This window comes from Oryzias latipes, chromosome 24 (genome assembly GCF_002234675.1).
Source record: "Oryzias latipes chromosome 24, ASM223467v1".
Taxonomy (NCBI): Eukaryota; Metazoa; Chordata; class Actinopteri; order Beloniformes; family Adrianichthyidae; genus Oryzias; species Oryzias latipes.
In genome coordinates, this window is record NC_019882.2 from 5,336,424 (window position 1) to 5,349,162 (window position 12,739).

A 12,739-nucleotide genomic window follows, 5' to 3' on the forward strand; every position below is an offset into this window, starting at 1 on the left:
TAAATGGCCTGCAGTAATCTTGCTATACTTATACTCTACTATACTTCATAAAACAAAACACTTTTTCCTGTAGTCAATGTTTTCTGCAAAAACAACTAAAGTTTCTCTAAACATTTTCTGCGCTTTCTGTGAGTCCAGAAAACTTTTGCTAAGTTTACTAAGTTTTTTGCGCAACCTCACATAAATAATTCATACATTGAACCAACAACAAACTGTACAGCTTAAAAAGAATGAGGTCAACATGGTAAACTGAAAATGAGTAAAAGAAAAAAATTGGTTGATATTTGAAGGGAAGATGGGTTGAGAAAAAGAAAAGTCTGCTAAAATCCCAAATTGGTCAAATGTTAATGTACTGAATTACATCACAAGGACTCTTAAAAAAATCTGCAAGGACTTCTGTTCTTGACTCTATAGTACTAATAACTAACTTTGATTTGAAGTTCATTTTTGTGTTTGCACCCCCGGGGTGTAATTCAGCTAAACACCACAAAGCTGTGGTTTGGGTGGTGTACATGGAATCCTCAGGTTCATAATTGCATTCCAGAAGTGCAGATGCAGAGATCATTGTTGTTTCAAATGGAAGTTTCACTTTTCTTCCTTGTGATGTATATTTTTTAATCCAGTGTGGTAGGGGTGGTGGTAGGGTGGGGTGGGGGGCGCACATATTTAATCTCCAACAACGTTTTGTTCTTGTAGCTCCAGACAAACTTGCTTCTAGGCCAACACCATTAACACCAGATGGAGACATTTTTCGACAGCACCATCCAGCTAATGAATGCCCATATCAAGTCTGCTCGTTCTGCAGAGCCATCTGTAATACAGTGGTGAGATAACACTGGCCCTGAAGAGATAACAGGGATTTTAGGATTAACACTTTCTTAATAATTTAAGCAATAGTTTCTCTGAAAAATAAATACAAAGTTGCTGTTTGTTGACGAACTGCACTTTGTTTTTTTAGTCTTTAAGAGGCGGATAAAGACAGGAAAAAATGTTTTTTCTTGATGAGAGGGGGGAAAAAAAGCATTCAAGTTAGTGTGATGAATGCAGAGGTGTTGGCAATTTGACTCATCTGCTTGATTATCTTTGGTGTGCTGTCAGTCCCCAAGGGAGTGTAACGCTCATGCAAACGTGGAACCCCCGGTTCATGGATTCACCAAATCAACCTCCTCCCTGCAGCTCCTCTTCATCACACAAGTACAGTGCACGCTATGATCGGAGTTGAGAACCCTCTTAACATGCAGATGAAGCTATCACAGGTGAGCACTTTCATGCAAACCCACACACACACTCGGGATATAAAAGCAAATGTAAGGATGTGTGTGTGTGCAGGAATTACACTTGAATGAGGCAGACTGTGTGACGTGCGGGCCTGCTTCTGCAAAGTTGCATAACACATAGTTTTGCACTTTAGAAACATTAAAATTTAAGTGCTCTTTTTTAATCCATGGCTCTCCGGCGCACACACGGACATGCATTCTCATGTTCAGGAACGCATCAATGATGCCTTTATTTATTTGCCCCCGCCCCCTCCTGAACTTAAGTAACCAGTGACAGACTGAAGCTGAGAGACAGAGTTAGTGCAGATGAGGAGGAGCCCTTCTGTGCCATGCAGCGTGCCAGCTCTGCCCAATCACTGCTTTTCATTTTGATAATTGACCGGCAACGCCAGAAATGTCCATCAGCTAATCCTCTTAGCTTCTATAATGCTGACTCTGTCACAGAAGCTCCTGTTTTAATGTAACAAGCAGCTAAGCCAACAGCAGGGCAGGTCTCTTGCCCCCTGGAGGCCACCAAGAGATCTGCTTTCAACTCAACAAGTCTAGTCTACTTGCAGTCTGTCAGACCACGTGAAATTATAATTCCTCAACCTGGCTCCGGGGTGACCACAGTGTGCCTTTCACACTGTACTCACTGGCACAAAGCTGCACTCAAAGAGAGAGCATCTTAGTTCTGCAAACCATTCATCTGTGTGGCATGGAGGATGAATGAATTTAATCCCTTTTGAATTCCTGGTCCCTTCACTAAGCAGACCATTTAATGCCAATGACATCAGTGTAATAATTTGAAAAGGGGACACATTTCTATGAAACCTCTCAATATTCAAAACATAGCATAAAGCACACAGTTCCAGAAATGTTTTGGTCTGAAAGCAGTGCTGTTACTTTTCCCAGATGGAAATCTTGTTTATTTTACTTTTCCGTATTGCTAAGACTACATGTTTTAAAACTGATTGCATTCAATGTCAAAATAACTGCTGGATGGTTTTGAAATTTTTTATGAATCCTCCATACTCTTTGAACGCATATCCTCAATTTTTGTGAAGGAATATATAAAACACATTTTTATATTGGCACACGCCAAACCTACACTGCGAAAATGGAATCTTAAGAAAGTAAAGTTTAGTTTCCTGTCTCGCAAGAAAAATAATCTTATCAAGAAAGTTTTTTAACAGAAAACTAATCTTAGTTTAAGAAAACATGTCTTAGAGACTAGAAATTTTTTTCATTAAATAAGAATTCACATTTTAAATTCAAAATTTTTTTGTCACATACATAAAAATCCATAGTATAATATGCAGTGAAATTCTTGGAAAGAAGATTTTTTTGCTTTTTTTAAACAAAATCTGCCAATGGGATTAGAATTGACCTTTTTTTAAGGGGTCTTTTTTGCCGCGTACATTCAATGTGTGAAATCACTAACAAAAATGCTTTCCTATATTTTTGGATTAATTCAAAATTAAAAGACCTCCAAAGAGACATTTGTTACAAAGCACAGACAGCAAATACTTAAAACACCTGCTTGATCAAGCCTTTTGTAAAAAAAACAAGAGTAAAAACATTTAAAGTAATTAAAAAAAAGTTAAAGTAATTGCAGTGGCCTGTTTGTCTTCTTAGAATATTAATAAAATGTTTTTTTCATAGAAAGCATTTTAGTTGCTCCTGCAAGTCTGTAAAAAGGAACTGCAGAGGAAGATAATCAGAGGAAAGCTAGAGCAAACCAGAACTGATTCTACTTGACCCAGAAAGTCTCAGCTTGTTTACTGAAATACTAAATGTTTAAAAATGTGAAAGACAGAAAAAAACTCCCAGAGAAAAACAAAAAAAGTGAGAGATTCTGATGCATAGCTGGTAAATCCCTCCCAATTTACTTATCTTTAGTTCCATCAAACCTTTAAAATACAGGACAGCTAGTTAGACTGAATTTCATTCACTGAAATTACTTTGAACTTTAACCCTACAGTTGATTTCTACATGACAGCATGTTTCTAACAAGTTCTCACCATGCATTACCAAATTTGGTGTAAATCAGGAAGTGGCAAATGTTGCAGTTTCTCTAGAGAGCACTACAGGCTGGTTCCAATAGGAAGTAATTTTCTAGTGACTCGTGTAAAACTTTGGAACGGAAGTAGACAATTGTCTATTCTGATGTTTTATTAATTGTAGAAGAGTAGTGTTTTTTTTTTTTGTAATTGGCGATTTTGATTTTATTAAAACTTCAATTTGCACATGTATTGTTTTTTTTTTTTTTGCATGTGGGTTTTCCAACAGAGCTTCAAACCTTGACTTTGTCCCACCCATTTGCCATTTTCTGAAATGTAGATGTGGGCGGTGTAAGATCAGGTCAAAGTACAATTCCCACTCTTGGATTTTTACAGACAAAAATCCAAAAATGATCAGAGATTATCCATCCTGTCTGAGAAGAATTCTCAAGATCTACTGGCCAGAAATCATTAGCAACAAAGAGCTGGGGCAAAGAACAAACCACCAGTGGAAGAAGAGATAACCACCAGTGGAAGAAGAGATAAGAAGGAGAAGATTGGGTTGGATCGGTCACTATTCCTGAGGAAGCCAAAATCCAACATCACATGTCAGGCCCTGACCTCAAATCCCCTGGGGAAGAGAAAATGAGCAAGACCAAGGAATACATGGAGAAGGAACCGATGAAGAAAACGATGGCAGGGCGTTGTTGATATGTCCAACAAAGGATACAGGCTAACTAACAATCAGTCCAGTTTCTATATGTCTATGCTGCTAACTAACCTTACATTTTTATTATTATTAGTCATTCAAGAAGCATCAACTGACCCCAGATTTTCTCATGTTAGAATTTATGCCGGTGTGACACCAATATACCAAAGTCCAAGGTGTTAGCATTCATAACAGTCAAGGCCAGTCTGTTCCCATTCCGAAATGGACAGCTATTATGGACAGCAATTCTATTTCATGATGAGGCCAGAGGGTGGAAGGGGTCAGGGTCTCTGACTCTGCCTTATTCAGATGATGGTGTCCTGTTAGTTTCATCAAGCTGTGTGGTTTTAGAGCAGAATGGGACACTGGTTCAACGTGAATCAGCCCCTACAAGTCTGGGACCATGGTTCTTACTGCCAGAAGAAAGTCTGTTTACATGCTGACCACCCAAAACATCCCGAAGTTGCTACCAGCTTCCCATTATTCCAAAAAATATAACCATATTACAAACAAACAAACAAAAAACACTGAGAATGAGGACATATGTAAACGTTGGCAGGCTTTGACAAACATATGTTTACGACGTAAGTGAAAACAGAACATGGTGTAAAGTCCAGTCAGCGAGCTGAGGGAAATTAAATATACTACAGGATACAGTCAACCTAAGGGGGGGAAACTGTTCATCTGTAGCACCCTTTAGAGAGGAAGAGGAAAAAGGAAGTTACATTTTGGGTCAGGTGGCCATTTCTTAGTTCTTTACAAATATTGGTGCTGGATAAAAAGCAGACTGGAATCTGTGATCTTCTCTGCCAAAATGATGATCCTTTTTAGGATTTAGACAAGTTTTAGAGTTCCTGGCAGAAGACTGATTCATGTTGGTCACAAACTGGTCAATATCAATGAAGAACGAACTGACATTTTAACCGGAGCTCCCGATTTTCTGGTACATCTGTCTTCTAATTGTCACTAGTGGTAGGCAGAGTTTGGCTGAGTTTGAAATCCTCATACTGCAGTTAGAATAATGCTAACCCTCTGAAGCCGTCTAAATCAAACAATTGACACATAATTCACATTTTTTTAAATAAGTTGTTTTTTAATCCTTTAATGAACCCCCCCCCAAAAGCTTTTCTTGTTAGATATAGAAAGTATTAATTATGACACATTGGGTGATTTGGTAAGTTTTTGCCCACAACAATGTTAGTTTCTGATGCCAAAATTTTGACGTGACTGTTTAGGAAAAAGAGCCTTATTAACCCACTTGATGCACACATTTGTGACTGGCCTGAGTGAGTGTGACGTCACCCGTGGAAAATGCGTAACTTCCAGCTCCAGCAAAATGAAGCCAACTCAATCGGCTATACGGACGTCACCATGTTGGAGTCAGACAGCGGGGATTGGTCCAAGGGGTCTGAGTCAACGTTTCTATGGCAACGACAGTTGCCAATCAAGAGTGAGGATGTTTCGAAGTCCACACCTCTTTCACTGAAAGAGGGAGAATCTGTCAATCAAACATTTGAGGTGGGTTCCAGCGGATAAAACATGCTTTTACTGAGGCATCTGACTGGTCAGTTTATAACTTGAATAACTAAAAAAAAACAACATCATGAAAAAAATTTGGATTAGCAAGAAGATGTTAAGAGAAAGGAATCAGAGCAAGAATAGTTATTCTGACAAGTAGAATGACCAAGTAATAGCTGTTTGTTTCTCTATAGAAGTCCATGGGCTTTTGACTTGTTGGAGCCAACAGGTACTTCCTATTTGGAACGTGAGGGGGGGTGGGATTGCTTTGTCCAGTTCTCTTTATACCGACTGAACGCTGCTGCAAGGCTTTTAACTAATTAATCCAAGTTTTCACACATCACCCTGTTGTTAGTCCAGCTGCACTGGCTCCCTATCTGCTACTAATTGAAATCCTGGTTTTAACATACAGAGCTCTTAATAACCAAGCACTGGTCTATATAAGACCTTGTGCAGCCGTACACTCCCAGCAGGTCCCTGAGATCATGTGACCAGGGTAGGCTGGTTGTTAAGAGAATTCGGTTAAAAACTAAAGGTGACAGAGTCTTTGCAGGAGTGGCCTCATCGCTCTCAAACTCCCTTCCTGTAGACTCAGTGTTTTCTTTTAAAAAGCAGCTAAAAACCTATCTTTTTAAAGTTGCCTTTTCATAATTCTATTTTATTCTGTGTTTCATTGTGTTTTACAGTGAAGCACTTTGTGATTTTTATCTTGAAAGGTGCTGTACAAATAAAGTTTATTATTATAATAGATTTCATGGAAGCAGTTATTTTAAAATGAGCAGGAAAAACTTTTCTAGAGGAAAAGATCATATACTGCAGGGGACAAATTATGGACCATGTTACATGAAATGGGATTTTAAGGAAAGTTTGGATGATGTTAATGAGATGCAGTTCTCAGAAATGCATGTATCAAATATGATATGAATGGATGGATAGAGTTAAAAACACTCTAATGAGAACTGATAGAGTAACATGCTTGAATCTTGTTTCTCAAAGACATTCTGACCAAATTTTATGACCATTTTTATTATTATTTTTTTTTAAGTGTGAAACAGTATTAGTTGTTTATGCATTGTTCTCTATTCTTTATACTGCTCTCATTTAAGTGACAAGAATAAGCAGAAATAAGGGAAATTTTTCTCTTTTTCTAACATCCTTTGTTTGAAGATCCACTAATATCCACCCACTCCTCAAGATACCATAGAGAGTCTCTGCCGAGCTGGAATCCTGAATTACACCATTACAGTGGTGATCCTCTTATGCAACTTGCTCTTCACACTCATCCACAAAGCAGAAATGCTCACTAGCACAAATCCATGAAGGCACTTGCTGCCAGATTATCCACAGTCCACAAAGCAGCAGCTGCTACGTGGCCTTTTTGATAAAACAATGCCTTTTGTTAGGTGCATTCATAGCTTGGGCTGATCCTGACTGAGTCCTATTCTGAGAAATTCAGATGTCTTCATGGTCATGTTTGTGTGACTGGATATTTAGGACCGATCACATGAGATTGTTTTGCTTGGCTCAAATACAAACAGCACATTCTTCCTCAGTAGGAGGAAAACAAACCTGATAAGTTAGTTGTCCTGTAACTTGAGGCATTGCAGGCAAGTAGGATCAGGAAGCACGCTCTTGGATGAGGGGTGGTTTAAGCCTCCTAGCAAACTGCACTCTAGCTGACATGTGGCTGCAGCCAGTCAGCAGAAAACAACCTGGCTAGCCTGCTCTTTCTACTCAGCACATCAGAGAGACCCAGCCTTATCTGATGTGACACGGCTGACACTACCTTGAGAGCTGTGAAGAGACCCTACCGGCGATTAATTCAAGCTCAGACGACAAAAACAAAGATTAGGTCCCTGTGTTTACCCCTACAGACGTCCATGCTAAACTCAGGAGCACTATTTCATGCTACAGGTCGTTATAAACCTGTGATTCACCTGCTGTCCACCATGTTGACATGAAAACAGTGTTTCAAGTGTGGAGACGTGGCACTTGAAACAGTTTATCTTTAAGCGGTTTGGTTCAAATGGGAACAGATTATTACAAATAGAGTTCAAAGGATTCTTTATTGCTTCAACCTGTAGCACAATGGACCATTTAGTTCAAACAAACTCAGGATAGTCTTCAAATATGAGAATGGGTTGTTCTATGAGGTGAAATTTGCATTCATGAGACAGATAGAGCTGGAACCAGTTAGAACGCAAGCAGAGGAGGAGTGGTTGGATGCAGAAAAGAAGCCTGGGCAAAGGGTTCCCATTAAATTGCAAGGAAACATGTTCTATTTGAAAGAAAAATGCATAATTTTATGCCACAAGTCTTTCCATCCATCTATTTTCAAAGCCGTCATTCATGATCATGGAGTTGCTGGAGCCAACCTAGCTACTGAAGGGCAAAAGCAGATCGCTGGTCCATTGTAGGGTCACAGTTTTTTCCAGCTACAATTATAAAAGTGATGGACCACCTGAGCAACACCTGAGCAACACTGGCCTTAGTCATAACTGCCCTTATGGGTGGATCCGGGCTGTCTGCGGGCAAATAAAGTTTTAGACTGCTCGGTGAGCCCGTGAAGCAAAAAAGTTTTCCAAATTTTAACCTACGGGCATGCTGGGAGTGACAAGTTGAAGTGAAAGCCTAAACAAGACGCAGGCGTGAATTAAGTTGGATGTAGGCTTGTCAAATAGATACACTTACCACACGCACGCCACTGATACATTCCATTTTCATAACGTCTCTTGAGGTGACCCTACCAGCCTCAAAGGAAAAGCAAGGCACACTGGCGCTCCCCTGGCGCTCCCCTTAGGATGCCTCTCTACGACCCTCCAAGGGGCTGGACAACCCAAATACCCTCAGCATAGGGTCAACCCCCTGCTTTGGTGCACATGGCAAAGGCTTTGAACAGCAAATCCTTCTAGGCTCAAAACAGTGCTAATTACCGGTATACATAGCCTAGTGCAGTGTTTATCAACCTTTTTTGAGCCGCGACACACTTCAACCTTGACAAAAATCCCGCGGCACACCGACATCCAAAAAAAAAAAAAAAAAAAAAAGGAGAAACTCATAGTCTGTATTGATCTACAGCCCCTCTGCAATCTCACATGCATTTTTGTGATAATTGTGGCAGAAAAAGCTGGAAGTTGCAGCTTTTTTTCCTGAAAGATGTAATAAAAGTCAAGTTAGAAGATTTAAAAACTGTTTGATGTGTGTCCGTTGTGGTTTCAAGACGTTTATCAAGTAAGACTCATTGTGCGCTGAGACGCTGTCACTGTAACCCAATGCATCATGGGAGATGTAGTGCCGAACGCAGACAGACTCTCTTCTCTGAGCTTCATTGTTTTTTCACTTGTTCCACCGTCTGACACCGGATTCTGTGGAAAGCTTCACCACTAAAGACGAGCTTTAGCTGGTATTTTTGTCAGATATGAGCGACTTTACGAGCGATCGGAACAAGGATGTGAAGACTTTAACCACTTCTGATTGGTCAGACTGATGACGTATGATTAAGCCTCCAAGTATGATTGGTGGAGACAGTTAAAGGGGCGGGACAGCTGTAGCTGCAGCTAAATCGCGGTACCATCATTCTTATCAAAATGTCTTTAATAGAATCAAATAACACAAAAAAAAGTAGTTTACGATTTTTTATATTCCTGCTCATTGTTTTATCAGGGCCTGTTTGGATGAACACAGAGCTGATATCCCGGAGATGGTAAATGTTTTTAGATCAGTTAATGAGGGCGATTTTGCACACCTGACCATCTCCCATGGCACACTTGTGTGCAGCGGCACACCGGTTGAAAAACACTGGCCTAGGGAAAATTCGAGTAATTTAGGTTGCCCTGCAATGAACCCACAAAACCTTTCTCATTATTTTTTGACATTTCATAACCTATCTGGGCCTAAAAAGGAAAAGTCCTGAGATCTCTACAAAATGCTGACTAATAAACTGCTGAAAAATTGTCTCCTCATAAAGTATCTGGAATATGACATCAACAACTCCCACACATCTTTGTCCAGCACAATGGCTGTGATGTTAGTGTCCACTGTGGAGGTGTGCAGACTGTTAAAATCACACAGGAGAGGTATCTACTGATGCCAGCTTATTGCAGTTTCTTCCTTCATAAACTCCAAGTGAGTGCTCTGTATTAACTGACCCTCACTTGCCCTCCATTTCAGAGTACTGCCTCTTGCATTAATACAGGCTTCACAACCTGCCTCTGTGGCTCTGATCTTATCTTCTCAGAATGAATGGGGCGCATGTTTCTTCTGGCATAACCGTTGTGGTGCATCTGAATGGTGCTCTCTACGCTACTTTGTAGGAGGAAAAGGTTACTCTTTGCCTGCCTGCCCATCTTTTTTTGCCTTGCAGACAAAGGAATAATGAAGTTATTTATGTGCAGCTTATTACAAAAGGTTAAGTCGCTCATATACAACCCCCTTTTTCCCTTATTCAATTTGCAGAACTGATGTGCAATTTTGTCCAGTTTAAGGCATCTGATGCTCAGGCTGAAAAGATTAAAGGCATTCAAAAGAGATGACTTGAAATAATGAGGCTGATGTTATGATAAGGAAGCAGAAGAAAGTATAGATACTCCTTTAGCTGTGATGAAAGCTCATTCAATGTTACATAACTCCAGACATGTAAGGTGGGTGGACAAAGGAGCATGAACACCCTGTGGTAAGGACAGATTGCTCAAACTCGAAGTGACCTCTGTTGCTTTTCGGTGGCATTAATGACCTTTATTGAACAGATGAAGGAATTCTCCAGCAATACTAAACAAAACAACTCCTCCAGGTCACCTACGGCCTCAGCTGCATCAGACTGACAATGGAGTAGATGTGATTTACTCCAAACTTCTTCTTTTCCATTGCGGATACGTCAGAAGCTGCCTGCACACCACTATAGCACCTAATATGTGTTACATAACTGATCCTTTGAGATCTGAAGCATTGAATTGAACCCAGCAGGCATGAAACATACATAAATGATCAATTTGCTGCTTTCTGGAGCATGGAACCTCCCACTGCATTAAAAAGCAGTGTGTCAGCAGCTGACTGAGTTTTGATGTTGACAGCTGTGCAGGTGAGTTTTTTTTTTGTCTTCCTAGAAGAAGAGCACTGCTTCCTTCAGAGTACTGTGAAAGAAGAATCTGTAGTTCGACTCTGCCCTATTTACTCTTCACACCTGAGCAGGCATACAAATATTGCTGCGGTGCTGCTGTCCAATGCTTGACTCTCATGATAAATATTTTATTTTTACTGCAGTTGGCTTTTGCAAGGAGTGAAATCAGCATGTTTTCTGCTTGTGTGCAAGCTTGTACTGTACCTACAGATAGTCAAATCTGGCTCACAAACCGTTGGCAGGTTGAGGGAAAAAAAGGCTTTTCAAAGAGTGATACAGCATCTCTCCCTCCATCTGTCTGCTAGCCTTAGATAACAAGTAAAATATTAGTTTTATTGCCAACAGTGCATTAATGAAAATGGTGATTTCTATTTATGGTCCAGAGTCTTGTCTATCTAATACAGAATAAATAAGGATCCTGGGTCACTGCGGAAAATGCATTTCTATGCATTCCTCCATCATAGATTTGTTAAACAGTCCCCAGATTAAAATATCTTAAGATTGGTGGTTGCCTGAAAACTTCAACTAAAGTAGATGTGTTTTAGTATGTGTAAATGGGAGTTTTGATTTTTCTAGCAGATGGATCTTGGACGTCAAGAAACTGATGTGCAAATGTTTTAACAATGTTCACACTTGTACTGATAACTACTGATATTTTCATTGCTCAGTTTTTTTAATAGTCTAAATGACTAAATTGATGCTAGTTTGTTAACCAAGAATGCAGTGTTTTAACGTTCACATAACCGAATGCAGCAGAGATGGCCACAGTTCCATTTAAAGGCAAAGATCCGATTCAGTTTCAGAAGAAATACTCTGTATGGACTTAAATTTGCAAAAGGATGTCAATTTATTTCTTGTTTAGCCTCTGAATTGTTAAGATAATTCCCAGGTTTTAATGACTTACAAGTAGATGTCATCAGTATTAATCAGGTCAGCTCTGAACTTAAAAAGACTGGATTTTGGTTGACTAATCAGTTCACAAGAACAGACTTAGTTCCTGTTTTTGGACTAATAGCGATAGGATTTGACTGTTTTCAGTGCTTAAACTATTTGAAAGCTGCTGATACATGACTTTAATGTTCCTTTCTTCAGCACATTAATTCAGGTTTCAAGATGTTTTTTTTTTTATTTTCTTACAAGAAGGTACGGTAAATTTTGTTATTTTGGGGGTCTGATTGTGTTCAGTTAGGCAAACCAGTCAAAGTCCAGTCCTGGGAGGTTTGTGTTTTATGTATTTTTTTTTTTTGATCTGAGCTTTTACTATATTTCGGTTTTTAAAATCTTTATTTAAAGATTCCCCACTATTTTCTTCCGGGATGCCATTCATTATTTGAAGACTGAGACATATATATATATATATATATATATATATATATATATATATATATATATATATATACACACACACATACATATATATCTAAACCCATCATGCACAGTAGAAAATCTTTTTTTGATTTATGCCCAATGAACAGGATCTTAATTAGCGCATTCAATCACTACTAAAAAAACATTCATAATAAAAATGATAATGAGGATGAAGCTTCACAATCACAGTAAGGATCTGACTTTATCATTTATATCTAACAATACTTCAAGACAACTCTGATTAATTGCTCACAGAAAGCAGCACGAAGTGAAGAAGGATGGACGTCTGATGGATGCAGGGAGCCCAAAGCAGTTGCTAAATCTCTTTAAGCAGGCGTTGGTACTGCTTGCCAACTGCCTGCCTGCCTGCTGTATGGGCAGAAGTCTGGTGAAGGCTAATCCCTTGGCGTGGACATTATCCACACATGTTCATGTTTATGTGTATGGAGAAGACCCAGTGCAAAATGAAGACAAGATGGGGCCACAGATTTAAGAAAGCCCTAATGGGTCTTGGACCCTTCTTGGAAATAATTGATGATGGATTTGGAAAAATGCCTTGTACTGCACTAGCAATACTACATGACCTCAGTCTGAAGATTTTGAAGGATTTTGACTTTAGCAGGTTGATTTTTTCAAAAGTGAGGAGGAGCGGGATGATAATTAAGTTGACAGTATTTTTGTTTGCCTTCCTGGTTTTTCCTGCATCTTGGCAGAAATGGCGTGTCAAGATACAGGTCCTGTCTGTCCTTGGATTCTATTTTTTTTATTT